This window comes from Hemitrygon akajei, chromosome 1, assembly GCF_048418815.1.
Source record: "Hemitrygon akajei chromosome 1, sHemAka1.3, whole genome shotgun sequence".
NCBI lineage: Eukaryota > Metazoa > Chordata > Chondrichthyes > Myliobatiformes > Dasyatidae > Hemitrygon > Hemitrygon akajei.
Genome location: NC_133124.1, coordinates 207,553,652 through 207,566,703, shown reverse-complemented (window position 1 = coordinate 207,566,703; position 13,052 = coordinate 207,553,652). Strand labels below are relative to the sequence as shown.

The following is a 13,052-nucleotide window of genomic DNA, read 5'->3' as shown; positions in this document are numbered from 1 at the left end:
GGGAGATTTCTCCTCCTCACTGATGATCAATACTGGAGCACCTCAGCAGCGTGAGCTTAGCCCATTGCTCTACTCTCTCTATACTCATGACTGTGTAGCTCAAATGCCATCTATAAATTTGCTGATGATACAACCATTGTTGGTAGAATCTCAGGTGGTGATGAAAGCGTATGAGATGAGATATGCCAACTAGTGGAGTGGTGTCACAGCAACTGCCTTGCACTCAATGGCTGTAAGATGAAAGAGCTGATTGTGGACTTCAGAAGGGTAAGATGAAGGAACACACACCAATCCTCAGAGAGGGATCAGAAGTGGAGAGAGTGAGCAGTTTCAAGTTCCTGGGTATCAAGATCTCTGAGGATCTAACCTAATCCCAACCTATTGATACAGCTATAATGAAGGCAAGACAACGCCTATACTTCATTAGTAGTTTGAAGAGAATTGGTATGTCAACAAAAACACTCAGAAACTTCCATAGATGTACCATGGTGAGCATTCCGACAGGCTGCATCACTGTCTGGTATGGAGGAGCTACTGCAAAGGACCAAAAGAAGCTGCAGAGGGTTGTAAATTTAGTCGATTCCTTCTTGAATGCTGGCCTACAAAGTACCCAGGACATCTTCAAGGAGTCGTATCTCAGAAAGGCAGGGTCCATTATTGAGGACCTCCAGCACCCAGGGCATGCCCTTTTCTCACTGTTACCATCAGGTAGGAGGTGCAGAAACCTAAAGGCACACACTCAGCGATTCAGGAGCAGCTTCTTATAGATAGTGGGGTCAAGGGATATGGGGAGAGGGCAGGAACGGGGTACTGATTGTGTATGATCAGCCATGATCACAGTGAATGGTGGTGCTGGCTAGTAGGGCCGAATGGCCTACTCCTGCACCTACTGTCTATTGTCTTCCTCTCTGCCATTTGATTTCTAAATGGAGATTGAGCCCTTGGACCCTAAGTCACTTTAAAAATATATATTATTTCAGTTTTTGCACTATTTTTTACTTATTCAATATACATATACTGAAATTTATTTATTTATTACTTTTTACAGTTTTTTTCTTCTGTATTGTGTATTGCATTGAACTGCTGCTGCTAAGTTAACAAATTTCATGACACACACCAGTGATAATAAACCTGACTCTGATTGAAAATCTGACTGAGTGGTGCCATAACAACAACCCCACACTCAATGTTATCAAGGAGCTGATTATTGACATCAGGAGGAGGAAACCAGAAGTCCATGAGCCAGTCCTCATTGGAGGATCAGAGGTAGAGAAGGTCGGCAACTTTAAATTCCTTGGTGTTATAATCTCAGAGGATCTGTCCTGGGCCCAGCAAATAAGTGCAATTATAAAGTAAGCACGGCAGTGCCCCTACTTACTTGGGAGTCTGTGGAGATTCGATGTGACATCTAAAACTTTGACAAACTTCTACAGATGTATAGTGAAGGGTATATTGACTAGATTCATCACAGCTGGTGTGGAAACACCCATGCTTTTGAATGGAAAATATTGCTAAAAATAATGGATATGGAACACTCCATCACGGGTAAATTCTTCCCCACCATTGAGTACATCTACATGAAACGCTGTCGCAGGAAAGCAACATCCATCATCCAGAACATTCTCTCTTCTTGCTGCGGACATCAGGAAGAAGGTACAGGAGCCTCAGGATTGCACACCACTAGGCCCAAGAGAAGTTACTTCCCCTCAACCATCAGGCTCTTGAACAAAAGGGGATTACTTCACTCAAATGTTCCCACAAGTAATGGATTCACTTTCAAGGACTCTACATCTCATGTGCTCGATATTTATTGCTTATAAATTTCTTTATTTTGTATTTGCACAGTTGCACATTGGTTGAACATTCAAGTAGGTGTGCTCCTTCATTGATTCTGTTTTAGGTTACTTTTCTATAGATTCATTGAGTATGCTCACAAGAAAATGAATTTCAGGATGGTATATGGTGGCATATATATACTTTAATACTAAATTTATTTTGAATTTCGAACTTTGAAATTTGAACTTTGTTTGCTGCCACACAACAACAAATTTTCTGTCACTTACTTTCTTACAGCTTGTTACGCTGTTCGTGCTTAGTGCAGCAAAGAAGGTCTTTCACCTTTGACCATACAGTCGCACTCAGATGTAGAAAGATTCTTCATTGCTGTTTCTGTAACAATTTTGTTTCACCAGTCTGGGTTGCTACCCCTGAGCTGAACCCCGAACCTGGAGGACTGATGCACCACTCTTAGTTCTGCCTTTAATTTCACCTGTTTGGCTTGGGTGACCCTGCCAAGAGTCAAAGCATGAAGCCCTGACTCCAGCCAGCATAGCTCTCCAGGCCATAGAGGCACGCAGGCCTTCAAACCCTATGTGGGCCTCTTGGAGGATGTCATATAAGACAGTGAGAACAAACTTGATTCTGATTATGGCCAGGTTTCACTGTAATGCAGCAAATACTGGAATAGGGAAGAAGTGTGGTTAATCCACAACTGACAATTGGGTGATTTTATTTATTTTTCAGGATGTGGGCAAAGCTGGCAAGAACAACATTTATTGCCCATCCCTAATGTGCGCTGTTCTGAACACCTCACAAGACAAGCTTCAGCAGGAATTTAAGTCAACCCTCTACTGATCTGGAATCACATACCTCCTGTATCTAAAAAAGTGTATGTTCGTGGTCTTCTGCTACTGTAGCCCATCCACTGCAATGTTTGACATGTTGTGTGTTCAGAGATGCTCTTCCACACACCATAGAAACATAGAAAATCTACAGCACAATACAGGCCTTTCGGCCCACAAAGCTATGCTGAACATATCCTTACCTTAGAAATTACCTAGAGTAACTCATAACCCTCTATTTTTCTGAGCTCCATGTACCTATCCAGGAGTCTCTGAAAAGACCCTATCATATCTGCCTCCACCACCATCGCTGGCAGCCCATTCCATGTACTCACCACTCTCTGCGTAAAATACTTACCCCTGACATCTCCTCTGTACCTACTTCCAAGCACCTTAAAACAGTGCCCTCTCATGCTAGCTGTTTCAGCCCTGGGAAAAAGCCTCTGACTATCTACACGATCAATGCCTCTCATCATTTTACACACCTCTATCAGGTCACCTCTCACCTCCGTCGCTCCAAGGAGAAAAGGCTGCGTTCACTCAACCTATTCTCATAAGGCATGCTCCCCAATCCAGGCAACATCCCTGAGAAACTCAGTAAAACCGTCATAACACATGGTGTCTGAGTTACTGTTGCCTCCCTGTCAGCTTGAACCAGACCAGTGGTTCTCCTCTGATCTCTCTCATTAACAGAGCTCTTTCTGTCAGAGAACTGTTGCTCACTGGATGTTTTTATTTTAGTTTTTCACACCATTCTAAAGGCTGCTGTGCATGAAAATCCCTGAGATATTCAAACCGCCCCTCCGAGAACCAACAATCATTCACTGTCAAAGCCAGTTAGATCACATTATTTCCCCATTCTGATGTTTAGTCTGATTAACACCTGAACATCTTGGATTACCCATATCAATGGCTGAATAGATATTTCCATTAACCAACAGGTGTAAAGGTATACCTAATAAAGTGACCACTGAGTTTTTATGTTCTTATACAGGCTAACCCCCCTCTATCTTTCAGTCCAGATGCAGGGTCTTAACCGGAAATGTGGAATGTCCATTTTCCTCCATAGATGACCTGCTGAAATCCTCCAGCATTTTCTGTGTTTTTTTCAATCTCCAGCAACTACTTTCTCTTGCGTCTCACATCTAAGCCATAATGAGTAAAGATTTCTTTCCCTGAAGAACAACAGTGAACCAGATAGATTTTTTGTTACATCTATTTCTTTCAATAGGCATGTTTATTTTATTCAGAAATATTTAATAAATTAACTACAGTTAAATTTCTCCACTGCTGTGGTGGAATTTGAATTTTTCTTTCTGGATAGTGTAAATTTTTTTTTAGGAACAAAACTTCGAAGTTTAGAATTCAAAGTAAATTTATTATCAAAGTACATAAAGGTCACGGCATACAACCCTGAGAGTCATTTCTTGCAGGCATACTCAATAAGGACATTAGAACATAAGAAAAAGGAGCAGGAGTAGGACATCTGGCCCGTCAAGCCTGCTCCGGCATTCAATAAGATCATGGTTGATCTGACCATGGACTTGTCTCCATGTACATGCCTTTTCCCCATAACCTTTAATGCTCTACTGTGTAAAAATCTATCCAGTCTTGTCTTAATATATTTACCAAGGAGGCCTCCACTGCTTCATTGGGCAATAAATCCAATAACCATAACAGAATCAGTGAAAGACCACACCAACAGGTCGGACAATCAGTGTGCAAACGGTAACAAACTGCAAATGCAAGGTTCAGAGTTCAAACTTAACTTACTATCAAAATTTGTCACCAAATACAACCCCAATATTCATTTTCTTGTGGGCATAATAAATCCATAATAAAATAATAACCATAATCGAATCATTGAAAAGACCGAAAAACTGGGCGTTCAACCAGTGTGCAAAAAACAACAAACGGTGCAAAAAATATATAATTAATAAATGAATAAATAAATACATGAATACATAACTAAATAAATGGACATATAGATAGACAGACAGATAAATAAGTAATAAATATTGAGAACATGAGATGAAGAGTTCTGGAAAGTGAGTCCATAGGTTGTGGGAACAGTTCACCGATGGGACAAGTGAAGTTGAGTGACATTATCCATTTTGGTTCAAGTGCCTGATGGCTGATGGGTAATCACAGTTCCTGAACCTGGTGTGGTGAGTCCTGAAGCTCCTGTACCTTCTTCCTTCTGGCAGCAGAAAGAGGAGAGTATGACCAGGGCGATGGGGGCTATTATGTGTGCTTTGGTCTATCTGAGAACTTTAACTAAACTTCTTTTAAAATTGCCAGATAATCAGTCACCTTAACTGACACAGAGCCATTTAATTAATAATTCTGTTTATTAATGCTAATGATTCCATTCAAAATCCTTAACTATAACACCCAAGGGGGAGATTCTGGGAACTGTTTATTTCCTGATGATTATTAATTGTTTGTGTTTAACCCCCAGAGCAATCATTTGGAAATAGAGAACTTAAAGGCAATTGATTGCTTCTAGCTTAATGAGTTGTTGACTGACTGACCTGGTCTATGTGAAAGCAAGAACCTATGGGGATTCTTATTCCCTTTGCAGTTAAGGACACGGGATGTATTGCGATGAGCTAGCTTTGGTGAAGAAATAGACTTAATTTCTTCTGGGAAGTTAATCTATTGTTTTTTTTTGTTACAAAATATTATAGCAAAGGAGGAGGTCTTCTGGCTTACTAAATCTATATTGGCTCATAGCAGAGGAAACCCATTAATCCCTTGGACATTAGTCTTCCTGAAGTGCTGATCCAATTCGATTTGAAATGCATTGATTCTACAGACACCCTTTCAGGTTATAGGACCCTCTGTGGAAAGATGAAGTTGTTTTATTTCCTTGGGTTCCCTTCTATATCACTGGCCCACCACTGAAAAAATGATGCCAAGTTCTTGTACCACCCACAGATTAGAATAGCTTCAACCTAGTTATCTGGTTTAAACTGATCATGATCTTGTATGCCTCAATCAAATCTCCACTTTACCTCAAAGAGAACAAGTCCCATCTTCTGCAGACCCTCTTCTGAGGTAAAATTCCTCAAGATTGGAATCAGGCAAGAGATTCAGATGACACGGTAGTCTAGTGCTTAGCACAACACTTCACAGTACTGTCAAACCAGGTTCGATTCCTATCGCTGCCTGTAAGGGAATTGTACGTTCTCCTCATGACTACATGGGTTTCCTTGAGGAGCTCTGGTTTCCTCCCACGGTCCAAAGACATACTGGTTGGTAGGTTAATTGGTCATTGTAAATTGCCCCATTTTTAGGCTAGGATTAGATGCCGGGCAGCATGGCTGAAGGGCCAGAAATGACCTGTTCCATGCTATAATCACAATAAATAAATAATCTTTTGTGTACTCAGTTTAGGGCCTTCCTGTCCTTCTTCATGTGATAACCAGAACTAGATGCAATTCGATGATTATGGCCTAACCAATGCTTTATAAAGTAGCAACAGACCCTCCTTGCTTTTAAACTTCACATTGATTATGTCTCATGCTTAACTGACTACACTCTTCATATTCTGCCTCTTTCAAGGATTTATAAACATTTATACTCAGGCCTCTTAGTTTCTGCATAACCTTTGAAATCAGAATATGATGAGATTTAGCCTACCAGGTCTTTCCCAGCTTTATATCAAGCTCTATCATCGATTATTTTATGTTAAATTTCATTTTCCACTTAACTGCCCATTCTGCCAGATCGTACTTCAGCTGTTAATGGTGTCAGAAATGATCAACAGGCGTACATTTTTATAGCATCTTTCAGAATGTTACACCCTTCAAAGAATTTCAAAAATAAAAATGTATTTCCAATGTTATACTGTAGGAAGCATAACAGCTCAAGGAAAACTTCTATCACACTTTTATAAGTTTCGTGAACAGGGTGGTTAAGAATGTGCGTGATTTGTTAGTCTGGGGATTGAGTCCAAGAGCTGTGATGTAATGTTGCGCTCTACAAAACCCTGCTTAGACTACACTTAGAGTATTGAGTTCAGTTCTGGTCACCTCGTTCTAGGAATGGTGTGGAAGCTTTAGAGAGGGTGAAGAAGAGGTTTACTAGGATGCTGCTTGGATCAGAGAGCATGTATTATTAAGAATGCAAGGTTTAGGAGCAGAATTAAGCCACTTGGCCCATCAAGTCTGCTTGTGCCCATGATGGAGCTGAATATGTTTACAACTCTCTGAAGCTTATCTCGATCCTGTGCAGTATCCCCCGAACCCCATACCAGACGATGATACAGCCGGTTAGAATGCTGTCCAGGGTACAAATGGAGAAATTTGCTGGTGTCACTGTTATTGTCTGCTGTAGTTCAGGTGTTTCCAAAATGGAAAAGACCCCCAAGTCACTGAAAACAAAGTGATGTGTCGGACTACCCATGAATCAAATGAAAAATGCTATGAAACACTCAGCAGGTGCAACGAGGCAGCATTTGTGGAAAGAGAAATATTTGACATTTCATATAACAAAGGTGAAGCATTATCTGTTTCTCGTTCCACTGATGCTGACTAATCTACTGGGTATCTCTAGCTGTTTAATTGTTCATTTGCAATTGGTTTACAGTGAAAAACAGTTTTGTATGCTGTCTATACAGATCATTTCAAAATATAAGTATATTGAGGAAATACATGGGAAAAACCTTAAGACCATAAGACACAGGAGCAGAATTAGTCCATTTGGCCCATTGAGTCTGCTCTGCAATTTCATCATGGCTGATCCATTTTACCTCTCAGCCCCAATCTGCTGCCTTCTCCCCATATCCCTTCATGCCCTGACTGATCAAGAATCCATCAGCATTTGACTTAAATATACCCAAAAGTTGAGCAAGCTAGGGCTTTTCTCTTTGGAGCAAAGGATGTTGAGAGATGACGATAAAGATGTACAAGATTATGAGAGGCATAGTTAGAGTGGGCAGCCATCTTCTTTTTCCTAGACATCAACAGCTAAAATGAGAGGATCTACTTTTAAGGTGATTGTCTGGTATGGTGGGGGGTGGTTGGGCACAGGATCAAAAGAAGTTACTGACAAATGTAAAATTACTCAGCTCCATCCTGGGTACGAGCCTCTGTAGCATCTAAGACATCTTCAAGGATCAGAACTTCAGAAAGGTGGCGTCCATTATCAAGGACCCACTTCACCCAGGACATGCCCTCTTCTCATTGTTACCGTCAGGAAGGAGGTACAGAAGCCTGAAGGCACACGTTCAGCAATTCAAGAACAGCTTCTTCCCCTCTGCCATCGAATTTCTAAGTGGGCATCGGCTGGCACCGTGCCAGCCCTTGGCCACTACTAACCCAGCGAGGCTGAAGGAACTGAGACGCCGGGTACCCTGCCTCTTGCCTCACACAGACAGGTAGCAGTGTTGACGCCCACCAGGACTTTTGGACCTTCCTATAGACTCTGGGATTGCCGGAGATGGCTGATCCCTCGGGTGGGAGCAGTGTGATGCTTTTGGGGGGTGGGGGAGGCACTGTCAACAGCCCACCCCTGCATTTCTAACAACCTGTACTGTTTATTGTTCTTGTGTTAAAATACTTTTGTGGGATTATGGTGGGAAGTTCCAGTTCATTTATTGTTACATTTTAGCTTGGATTATACGGTTATTTACTTCTGTATGTGTGGGTCACCATAACTGTAACCAGGGTTTGTGATGGTCACCTCCCCTGCCTGTGAGACTGGTTGGGTTCACTCTCCGGGTCATGGTACCTGGTCTGCTTGTGCTTATCACAATATTACGGTTATTGAGTTCAACAAGCTTCCTTGTCTGTCATTATGGACTAAATGCTCACTACAATGTATATACTTAGTGTAAGTGATTGATTTATTTATTTCTATATTTATCATGTAGTGCTCTGTTCTGCTGCCACACTTTACAAATTTTGTGACATACGCCGGTGATATTAAACCTGACTTTGATTAGATGACTGTATAGAGAGGGATGTCAGAGGTAGGTTTCATACAGACAATGGTAAGTGCATAGAAAACACTGCAGGAGTGGTGGCAGAGAAAGACACATTTGGGATATAAAGAGACTTTTAGACAGGCACACGATTGAAAAAGAAATGACAGGTTACCTGAGGAGGGGAAGGGTTAGGTTGATCTTAGAGTAGGTTAAAAGCTCGGCACAGCGCTGTGGGCCGAAGAGCCTGTGCAGTGTCATGCTGTACTGTTCTGTTTTCTAAGTTCTAACTCTTGCATAATAAAAATGAACCCTTGATATCATATTCTACCTATCATGGACCTTCCATCCTATTTGTCCACCTGTACTGCACTCTCCCTGTAACTGTAACACAATATTCTGCATTAATTGGCTTTATTACCATCACACCTACCAAGATACAGTGAAAAGATATGGTTTGCCTCCTATCCAGACAGGTCATTCGACCCATCAGTACAAGGTAATACCACAAGACATAATAGCAGAATTAGGCCATTTGGCCAATCAAGTCTGCTCCACCATTCCCATCATACAAAGAAAAGGGCGCAGAATTACAGAGAATGTGCAGTGAGGTGAACAAATCAGGTGAGAAGGCCATTAATATGCACAGCAAGCTCGTACTGGTATCAATATGGTAATGAATACATAATTTGCATTGCTACATTCATTCGATGCAGAGTCGCCCTTGGGATCTTATTCATCCAAGACCTCTGTTTAACAACTCATTGGAGAATGTGGTACCACTAGCTGTAAAATAACACTGCAGTGGAGTGTAGCCTGGTCGTGTCCTTTAGGAGAAGAAGAAATTGGATACTTGCCAACTGTCTTTTGATCATCCTGCTCCAGGAAAGATTCTCTTAGGGTGGAAAGAGTTCAGAAAAGATTAACATGAATGTTGTTGCAACTCAATGAACTGCATTATATGGAGAGGTTGGTGGGCCAGGACCTCATTCCATGTAGTGTAGGCATGATTTAAAGATGACCTTTATTTGCCACATGTACATCGAAATGCATTGTTTGCATCAAATCACATCAGCAAGGATTGTGCTGGCTAGCCTGTGAGTGTTGCCCACTTCTGGGGTCAACATAGCATGCCCCCAGCTCACTAACCATAACCTAGGAGTTCCAAACCTTTTTTATGCCATGTCCAATACCATTAAGCAAGGTGTCTGTGGACACCAGGTTAGGAACAATATGTCTTTGGAATATGGGGAGAAATCTGAGCACTCAGTGGAAATCTATGTGGACATGGAGAGAAGGTACTAACTCCTTAGAGGTGACGGCACGATCGGCGATCGCTGGTACTGTTAAGTGATGCATTAGCTGCTGCTGTGCCACCCACAGATTTTAGAGAGATTTACAAAATCATGACAGTGCAAATGCACACAGTCTTTTTTCCCCAGGGTTGGGGAATCAGGAAATAGAGAGCTTAAGTTTAAGGTGAAGAGAGGGGAGAGATTTAATATGGACCTAAGGGGCAACTTATTCACACAGAGGGTGCTAGGTTTGTAGAATGAGCTGCCGGAGGTGTTTGGTGTAAAGTTCCAACTACTTTTATTGTCAAAGTATGTATACCATATACAAGCTTTAAATTTGTCTCCTTACAGGCAGCCATTAACCAAAGAAACCCAAACTAACCCATTAAAAAAAGATTGTCAAACATCCAATGTGCAGAAAGCAAAGAGTCATGCTAGCAATAAAAATAAGCAGACGGCATCCAGGAAAAACTGGGTACAATAAAAGCATTAAAATACAGTTAAGTAAATTCTTTTAAAATATACTTAGAGAGGTATATTTAGGACGAGCATAGATTGGCACCTTGGTCAGAATAGACGAGTTAGGCTGAATGGCCTGTTTCACGTTGTCTGCCTCAATGATTCTTCTTGTATTTTAATTTCCACCTCCCATGTTGGAGAGTGAAATCCTGTATCAGTATCAATGGTCCAAAATTCTTAATAACCGAACCACCTTGTTATGTTACCCCCAAACAGAGTCTGAAACATTAAACAATGGGACAGCTAAGAAACTAAAATCTGGAAATGTAACATTTAGATTCAGAAATCAAAGTTCAAAGTCTAAAATTAATTTGTTATCAAAGTATATATCTTCACATACTACCCTGAGATTCATGTTTTGCAGATATTCATAATAGATACAAAAAAAATACATTGGAATTTCCCACCTTCAATGCTGCCCTCACCCGCATCTCTTCCATTTCATGCACATCTGCCTAGTCCCATCCACCCACCACCCCAACAGGAATAGGGTCCCTCTTGTCCTCACCTACCACCCATCCAGCCACAAGTCCAGCAAATAATTTTCTATAACCTTCACCATCTTCAACAGGATCCCACCCCCAAGCACATCTTTCCCTCCCCCTCACTTCACGCTTTCCACAGGGATCGCTCCCTATGCGACTCCCTTGTCCATTCATCCTTCCCCACTGATCTCCCTCCTGGCACTTATCCTCGCAAGCAGAACAAATGCTACACTTGCCCTTGCACCTCCTCCCTCACTATCATTCAGGGCCCCAAACAGTCCTTCCAGAGGAAGTGACACTTCATCTGTGAGTATGTTGGGGGCCATCTACTTTATCTAGTGCGCCAGGTGAGGCCTTCTGTATATCAGTAAGACCCGGTGTAGATTGGGAGATTGCTTCACGGAGCACCTTCGCTTCATCCAGCAGAAAAAGCGGGGTCTCCTGGTGGCCACCCATTTCAATTCTACTTTCCAGTTCCATTCCAACATGTCAGTCCACGACCTCCTCTACTAACATGATGAGGCCACACTCAGGTTGGAGGAGCAACCCCTTATATTCCATCTGGGTAGCTTCCAACCTGATAGCATGAACATTGATTTCTTGAGATTCTGGTAATTGTTCCTTTCCCCCCTTCACCATTCCCCATTCCCATCTCTCACCTTACTTCCTTACCTGTTCATCAACTCCCTCTGATGCTCCTTCCCCTTCCTTTTCTTCCATAGTCTTCTGTCCTCTCCTACCAGATTCCCCCTTTTCCAGCCCTTTATCTCTTTCACCAATCAACTTCCCAGCTTTTTACTTCATCCTGCCCCCCTCCCAATTTTACCCATCACCTACTACCCCGTACTTCTTCCTCCCCACCCACCTTCTATCCCTGACTTCTCATCTTTTTTCCAGTCCTGAGGAAGGGTCTCAGCCCAAAACATCGACTGTTCACTCTTTTCCATAGGTGTTGACTGGCTGGCTGAGTTCCTCTGGAATTTTGCATGTATTACTCTGGATTTCCAGCATCTGCAGAATCTCTTGAGTTATTGAAAAACTGATGTTAATGAAAAAGCCCGAAAAGTTGACTGCTCGTTTCCACGGATGCTGCCCGACCTGCTGAGTTCCTCCAGCTTGTTTGTATGCGTTGATTTGACCACAGCACCTGCAGTGTACTTTTTGTGGACAATCAATGTGCAAAAGAAGACAAACTGTGGAAATATAAAAAGAATAAACAAATAAATAAGTTTTGAGAACATAAGTTGTACAGTCGTTGAAAGAGAGTCCCAATTAATTATGGAATCAGTTCAGTATGGCTGATTTTCTGAAACTGATCATTTCAATATTAAGTCTAGAGAGATCAAATGTGGCAGCTTTCAAGATAAGCTGCTGTGTGCTAGCTTCGGCAGCACATATACTAAAATTGGAACGATACAGAGAAGATTAGCATGGCCCCTACGCGAGGATGATACGCAAATTCGTGAAGTGTTCCATATTTTAAAAAAAAGTTAAGCTGCTATTCCTACAATTTGCAATACCCTTGATGGAACAATGTAAACATCAAAGACAGATCGGACATGAGATGGAAGAAAGCAACAGGCAAATGGAAACACAGACACTCTTGATCAACGAATATAGCTACTGCTTGTAGACATCTTTCTTTTGTTTCATCTGTGAGTTCTGTGGCAGCGGGTAAAGGAAGTGCTTCTATTTGGAAGTGACCTCTTTATCAGGCACAGGAATGGAACCTAGTGTGTTCTTCTGCTGCTGTAGCCCATCCTCTTCATTTTTCGTTGTGTTGTGCATTCACAGATGCTCGCCTGTACACCATTGTTGTAACACGTGGTTATTTGAGTTACTGTCACCTTCCTGTCAGTTTGAACCAAGCTGGCCGTTCTCCTCTGTCCTCTCTCAACAACAAGGAATTTTCGCTCACTGGACGTTTTTTTTTGCATCATTCCCTGTAAACTCTGGGGACTGTTGTGCGTGAAAACCCCAGGAGATCAGCAGCTTCTGAGACACTGAAACCACCCCAACTGGCACCAACAATCATTCCACAATCAAAGTCACTCAGATCACTTTTCTTCCCCATTCTTATGTTTGTTTGAAGAACAATTTGTTTGTTGTGATACAGCATGGAGTAATCCCTTCCACCCTTCAAGAAGTTCCACCCAGCAAACCACTTATTTAATACTAGCATAATCATGGGACTATTTACAAT

The 13,052-nt window shown here is 41.8% G+C and overlaps 1 non-coding gene across 1 annotated transcript; it reads left to right on the top strand.

Annotated features, from left to right (window-relative positions):
- The first annotated feature begins 12,224 nt into the window (after positions 1-12,224).
- LOC140736368 (U6 spliceosomal RNA) lies at positions 12,225-12,331 on the top strand. Its single transcript, XR_012100925.1, has one exon. It is a non-coding gene; the product is annotated as a U6 spliceosomal RNA (small nuclear RNA).
- The last annotated feature ends 721 nt before the right edge of the window (positions 12,332-13,052 follow it).